The sequence below is a fragment of the Coregonus clupeaformis genome, chromosome 33 (genome assembly GCF_020615455.1).
Source record: "Coregonus clupeaformis isolate EN_2021a chromosome 33, ASM2061545v1, whole genome shotgun sequence".
In the NCBI taxonomy this organism is placed as follows: Eukaryota; Metazoa; Chordata; class Actinopteri; order Salmoniformes; family Salmonidae; genus Coregonus; species Coregonus clupeaformis.
The window spans coordinates 3,894,055-3,901,276 of NC_059224.1; positions in this window are offsets into that span (position 1 = coordinate 3,894,055).

Genomic DNA, 7,222 nt, shown 5'->3' on the forward strand with positions numbered 1-7,222 from the left:
ACGATGATGATAAGCCAGAGGATGATGAACTGAGCAAAACAGTATACGAGGAGGATGAAGAGAAAATATGAGCAGATGAAATGATGAGACGGATGCATTAAGATGAGACGAGACGATGAGCCGAGACATTGATGATGGATGATTAAACATTATATGACAATGAAGATGACATGACATATTGCATGCAGACAACTACATTATTATTTATTATTGATAATATTATTTACATTATTATTATTTATTATTATATTAATTTATTATTAATTATTTAATAATACATATTGTACGATGACATATTATTATTAGAAGAGATGAGTGATGGAAAGATGAGAGGAGGAAGAGGAGTAGGATGAAGAGGAGAGGAGAATGAGGATGATAGAGGGAAGATGAATAGAGGTATGAGAGATGATGAGGATGATTTATGTTAGAGGATGAGGAGATGAGATGATGAGATGTTAAAGAGATGATATAATGATGAGAGAAGATGAATGACGAAGAGACTGGATGAGGAGAGGAGGAGATAGAGGCAGGATGAAGAGGATGAAATTAGATATGTAAAATTTTGAGAAAAAAAAAAGAGTAAAAGAAAATTGGAGAGAGGAAGTGATGGAAAGGAATAAGAAGAGGAGAGAATGAAGATTAGTTAGAGAACGAGATGATGAAGATGATATGATGGATAAAGATGAGAGGAGGAGATGGAGTGAGTGTAAAGAGGATGAGAGAAAGATGATATGTGAGGAGAGGATATGAAGAAAGGATGGATATGATGATGAAGATAAATGATGATGATGAAAGAATGAGAATAATGAAGAAGACAGGAGAGGATAGGAAGGAAGAGGAGAGGAGAGGAGAGGAGAGGAGAGGAGAGGAGAGGAGAGGAGAGGAGAGGAGAGGAGAGGAGAGAGAGGGAGAGGAGAGGAGAGGAGAGGGAGAGGAGAGGAGAGGAGAGGAGAGGAGGAGGATAGAAGATGATATGAGAGGGAGGTTAGAGGAGGAGGAGGAGGAAGAGAGTAGAGAAGGGGAAGAGGAGGAGAGGAGAAGAGAGATATATGAGATATGAGAAGATAATATATACATGAGAAGAGAGTAGTGATATGATGATGATGATGATGAAGAGCAGGAGAAGGCGGAGGTGATATTTATATGTTTATGACAGTGAGATGAGATAATGAAGATGGACAGAGAGATAGAGAGGAGAGGAGATGATAGAGAGGAGACAGATGAGAGGAGATGAGAGAGATGAGAGGAGAGGAGAAGAGAGGAGAGGAGAGGAGAGTGAGAGGAAGGAGAGGAGAGGAGAGGAGAGGAGAGTGAGAGGAGAGAGAGGAGAGGAGAGGGAGAGGAGAGGAGAGAGAGGAGAGGAGAGAGAGGAGAGGAGAAGAGAGGATAAAGAGGAGAGAGTATGATATAAGATGATGAGGAGGAGGTTAGAGGAGAGGAACTGAGAGTAGGAGTAAGTGGAGAGGAGGAAGAGAGGAAGAGGAGGAGAGTGGAGAGGAGGAGATGATAAGAGAGGAGATGAGATGGAGAGGAGTAAAGAGGAGGAGGGAGGAGGAGGAAGAGAGTAGGAGAAGGAAGAGAGGAGAGGAGAAGAGTAGACTAGAGAGGAGAGGAGAGGAGAAGAGAAGAGAGGAGAGGAGAAGAGAGGAGAGGAGAGGGAGAGGAGAGGAGAGGAGAGGAGAGGAGAGGAGAGAGAGAGAGAGAGAGGAGAGGAGGAGAGGAGAGGAGATAGAGATGAGATAAAGATGATGATGAGGATGATATAAGACGATTACGATGATATTGTGATGATGATGATGATGATGAAATATATTATGACAATGGGAAATATGATGAGTGAGAATATAAGAGCAGATGATGATGAGAAATATAAATATATGATATTATAAAATATATTATACTGAGGAGATGATGATGATGATGGAAGATATATGATACGCGATGCGGAGGAGAAGAGGAGGCTTATATTATGAGAGGAGAGGAAGGAAGAGGATAGGACAGAGGAGAGGAGAGGAGAGGAGAGAGAGGAGAGAGAGGAGAGGAGAGGAGAAGAGAGGAGAGGAGAGAGAGGAGAGGAAGGAGAGAGAGGAGAGGAGGAGGAGAGAGAGGAGAGGAGAGGAGAGGAGAGGAGAGGAGAGGAGGAGGAGGAGGAGAGGAGAGGAGAGGAGAGGAGGAAGAGAGGAGATGAGAGGAGGATATAAGATGATAAGGAGAGGAGGTTAGGAGGAGAGGAATTGAGGAGTAGGAGAAGTGGAGGAGGAGGAAGAGAGGAAGCAGGAGGAGAGAGAGAGGAGGAGATGATAAGAGAGGAGATGAGGATGAGAGGAGTTGAGAGGAGGAGGAGGAGGAGGAAGAGAGTAGGAGAGAAGGGGGAAGAGGAGGAGAGGAGAAGAGTAGAGAGAGAGAGAGTGAGAGAGGAGAAGAGAAGAGAGGAGAGGAGAAGAGAGGAGAGAGGAGGAGATGGAGAGGAGAGGAGATACCAGGAGAGGAGAGGATGAGAGAGAGGAGAAGAGGAGGAGAGGAAGAGAGGAGAGGAGAGAAAGGAGAATGTGATAGGAGATGTGAGAGTGAGAGGAGATGAGAAGATGAGATGATGAGGAAGAAGAGAGGATAGAGAGGAGGGAAAGGAGGAGATGAGGATATGATGAGGAGATGATGATGAGAGATGAGATGAGAGGAGGTGATGATGATGAGATAGATGAGATAAAGATAATGAGATGATATATGACATTGAGATAGATGAGAGATGAGATGAGATGAGATGAGAAATGAGATGATGAGATGAGAGAGGATGATGATGAGAAGAGAGGAGACGATGTGAGGGATGTGAAGAAGATGTACATGACAGATGATGATGATGAGATAGAAATGAGAAAAGATGAAGAGGTGATGAGATGAGATAATAAGAGTAAGGACGATGAAAATATAGGAAAAAATGATGAGAATAGATGAAGATAATGATAGAGATAATATGACATATGAAAAATAGAAAAAAAGAAGTAATATTAAGATATAATTAATTATATATATTGATATAAGAGACAAAATATATGAGAGAGATGATGAAGATGAGATGATGATATGAGATGAGATGATATAATATGAGAGGAATGAAGGATAATGAAGAGATGAGAATGATAATTGTATGTGACGATATTGGAAAAAGATGAAGAGAAGATAGAGAAAATGAATGAGATGTGTGAATATAAAAGATAGAGAGATGAAGATGAATGAGATGATGAAATAGATGATAATGCATAGAGAGATGAGATGAGTGATGAGGATGAGATGAGAATATGATGAAAATATAAATGAAAATAAATGAATATATTATGAAATAATATATGAATAATGAGATAAGATGAGAGATAGATGAATAAATGATGACATGAAATGAGGATGATGATGATGAGAAAGATAATGATAAAAAAAAAAGAAATGAGAATGAGATAAAGAAATGAGAGAAGAAGAAGAGGGGAGGAGAGGATGAGGAGAGTGAGGAAGATGAGGAGAGGAATGATGATGAGGAGAGGAGAGGATGAAGAGGAGAAGAGAGAGATATAAATGAATAGGAATTGAGATATATGAGAGATGAGACGAGCAGAGATGGTGAGAGTAGAAAAGAGAAAGAGAGGAGATGAAGAGAGAGATTGAGAGGAGAGAGAGAAGATGAAGAAGAGGGGTAGAGGAGATGAGAGGAGAGAAAGAGGAAGATGAGAGATGAGAGAAGGAGACGAAAGAGAGAGAGGAGTAGAGAGATGAGAGGAGAAGAGGAGATGAGGAGAGAGAGAGGAGAGAGAGGAGAGGAGGAGAGGAGAGAGAGGAAAAGAGTGAGGAGAGAAGGGAATAAGAAGGGGGAAGATGAAGGAAGGAGAATGAGAGAGAGGAGAGAGAGGAGAGATGAGGAGAGGAGAGGAGAGGAGGGAGAGGGAGAGAGAGGAGGAATAGAGAGAGGAGAGGAGATGGAGAGGAGAGGAGAGGAGATGAGAGAGAGATAATGAAGAGATGGAGAGGAGAAGAGAGATGGAGGATAGAGGAGGTAGATGAGAGGAGGAGGGGAGATGAAAAGAGATGAGGAGATGGAAAGAGTGTGATGAGAGATGATGTGGAAGAGATGAGAGATGATGAGAATGAGATGAGATGAGATGGAATAATGAATGAGAATAAAAAAAATGGCAGACGAATGAGAAAATATTAGATATAAGAGATGATGATAATGAAAAGATCATGATATATGAGACGATGGATTGATGAAGATGAAGATGATGAGATGAGATTTAGATTATATTAAAGATGATGAAGAAAATAAAGAGGATGAGGTGACAGATGAGAGGAGAGTGAGGATGATTTATGATGAATGAGACAATGATTAGATATAAGATGATATGACATGATGAATAAATATAAATAATTTATTTAATATATAATAATATATAAACATAAAAAAAATATAAATAAAATATTAATTATTATTTATATTTATTATTTATATTATAAAGTATAGATATTAGATAATTATTATTATTATAATTGAATGAATAGAAGAGATGGTGAGAGAGAGGAGGAGAAGAGTGAGGAAAGGGGAGGAATTAGAGAGAGATGAAGAGAGAGAAGAGGTGAAAGAGGAGTGAGGAGAGGGAGGAAAGAGAGGAGATGAGAGAGAGGAGACGGAGGAGGAGAGGGAGAGAGGGAGGAAGAGGAAGAATAGGAGAGAGGAAGAGGAGAGGAGATGAAGAGGAGAGAGAGGGAGAGGAAGATAGAGGGGATAAGAAAGAGAGAAAAGAGAGAGAGGAGGAGGATGAGGAGGGAAGAATGAATATATGAGATGAGATGAGATGAGAAAGATAGATGGAGAGTATGAGATGATGGATGATGATGATGAGATGAGAGATATAGATTTAGATGATGATAGAAGATGAGATGAGGAGTTAGAGAGAATGATGAAAATGAGAGGAGAGATGAAGATGGTGAGGAGGGAAGAGAGGAGGAGGCTTATAGAGGAAGAGTGAGTTATGTTTATTGGAGGAAGAGAGGAGGAGAGGAGAGGAGAGGAGAGGAGAGGAGAAAGAGAAGAGGAGGAGAAAGATGAGAGGAGATGGAGATGAGAGTGAGATAGAGAGTGAGATGTTTTAAGAGAGGAGATGAGAGAGGAGAGAAGAGAGATGGAGGAATTAATTTGAGGAGAAAAAGAGTGATGTATGAGATGAGAAGGATAGAGAGAGAGAGATGACAAGAGACGAGATGTATGATGAAGAGATGAGATGAGAGTTGAATTATGAGATGATGATATATGAGATGATGGAATATTTATTAGTGAGATAGAGATGAATGATGAGGAGAGGAGAGAGGAGATGAGAGAGAGGAGAGGAGGAGGTAGGAAAGGAGAGGAGAGGATGAGGATGAGGGAGAGAGAGGATAGAAAGGAGGAGGAGAGGAGATGGAGAAGAGAGAGATGATGAGAGGAGGATGGAGATGGAGAGGAGAGGAGGTAAAAGATGAGGAGGAGATGATGAGATAAGAGAGAGAGGAAAAAGGATGAATTTATATAAATATATTATTATTTAATATTATTTATATATATGATATTTGACAAAAATATTACGAGATGATATTAAAAAAATATATTATATATTATTAATATATATTAAATAATTAATAATTTTTTGAGAGATAAAAATGAGAGGAGGAGTAAGAGCAGAAGAGAGAGGAGAGAAGGAGGGGGAGAGGAGAAGGTGAGGGAGGAGAAGAGAGGCAGGACATAGAGTGAGAGGAAGGAAGAGGATGTGACAGAGAGGAGAGGAGAGGAGAGGAGAGGAGAGGAGAGGAGAGGCAAAGAGATGGAGGAGGAGATGCAAGAGAGGAGAGGAGAGGAGAGGAGAGGAGAAGAGAGGAGAGGAGAGAGGAGAGGAGAGGGGGAGGAGGAGAGGAGAGGGGGAGGAGAGGAGAGGAGAGGAGAGCAAGAGAGGAGAGGAAATGAGAGGTAGAAGAGAGGAGAGGATTGTATGATGGAGAGGAGAGGAGAATGAGAGGAGAGAGGGGAGGAGAGGGAGTAGAGGGGGAAAATAGGAATTAAAGTGAGGAGATGAGGAAGAGGATGAGATGATATGATGAGATGAGACGATACAAGATATTAATGGAGGCTTATGCAAGAGATGAGAGGAGTTTTTAGGTGTGAAGAGAGGAGAAGAGGGAGGAGGAAGGGAAGAGTAGGATGAGGAGAGGAGAGGAAGGGAGATAGTGATTGAAGAGAGTGAGAGGAGAGTAGAGTGAGATAGAGAGGAGAGGTTATAATGAGGAAGAGAGGAGAGGAGAGGAGAGGAGAGTGAGAGGAGAGTGAGAGGGAGGGAGGGGGGTAAAGTATAATGAAGAGAGGAGTAGAGAGGTGGGGAGAAGAGGAGGAGATGAGAGAGGAATGAGGATGAATGAGAGGAGGAGAGAAGGATGAGAGGAGATGGATGATGAGTGAGAGATAGAAGAGACATTATGACAGGAGATGAATGGAAGAGGATGGATTAAGAGAGGAGAGGAGAGGAGACAGGAGAGAGAGAGAGGGAGATGGAGATGAGAGAGAGGAAGAGAGAGAGTGATGAGGAGATGGAGAGGAGAGGAGAGGAGATGAGGAGAGGAGAGGAGAGGAGAGTGAGAGGAGATGAGATGAGATGGAGAGGAGTGAGATGGAGAGGAGAGAGAGGAGACAGATTATGAGGAGAGAGATGAAGAGAAGAGAGAATTAAGATGATATGAGAGGAATGAGAGTGAGAGGATATTGAGAGTAGAGAGAAGATTTTAGAGAAATAGAGAGAAGATGGTGAGATGAGAGGAGATGATGAAGATAGGAGATGAGATGAGATGAGATGGAGATGATGAGGAGGAGGAGTGAGGAAGAGATTTGTAGATGAAGGAAGAAGAGGAGATAGAGAGAGAGATAGGAGAGGGGGAGAGGGGGTGAGGAAGAGAGATGGGAAGAGAGATGAAGAGAGGAGAGGAGAGAAGAAGAGGAGGGAGTAGGAGGGAGGAGATGGAGAGGAGAGGATATGGAAGAGAAGGGAGGGAGATGGAGAGGAGGATGAGATGAATGAGGAGGAGGATAGAGGAGAGGAAAGGAGCAATGGAGAGATGAGAGAAGATGATGAGATATGATGAGAAAGAAAAATGAGAAATATATATTGATAGGGAAAGAGATGAGTTATATTTTTTGAGAGAGATAGGAGAGGAGTGAGAT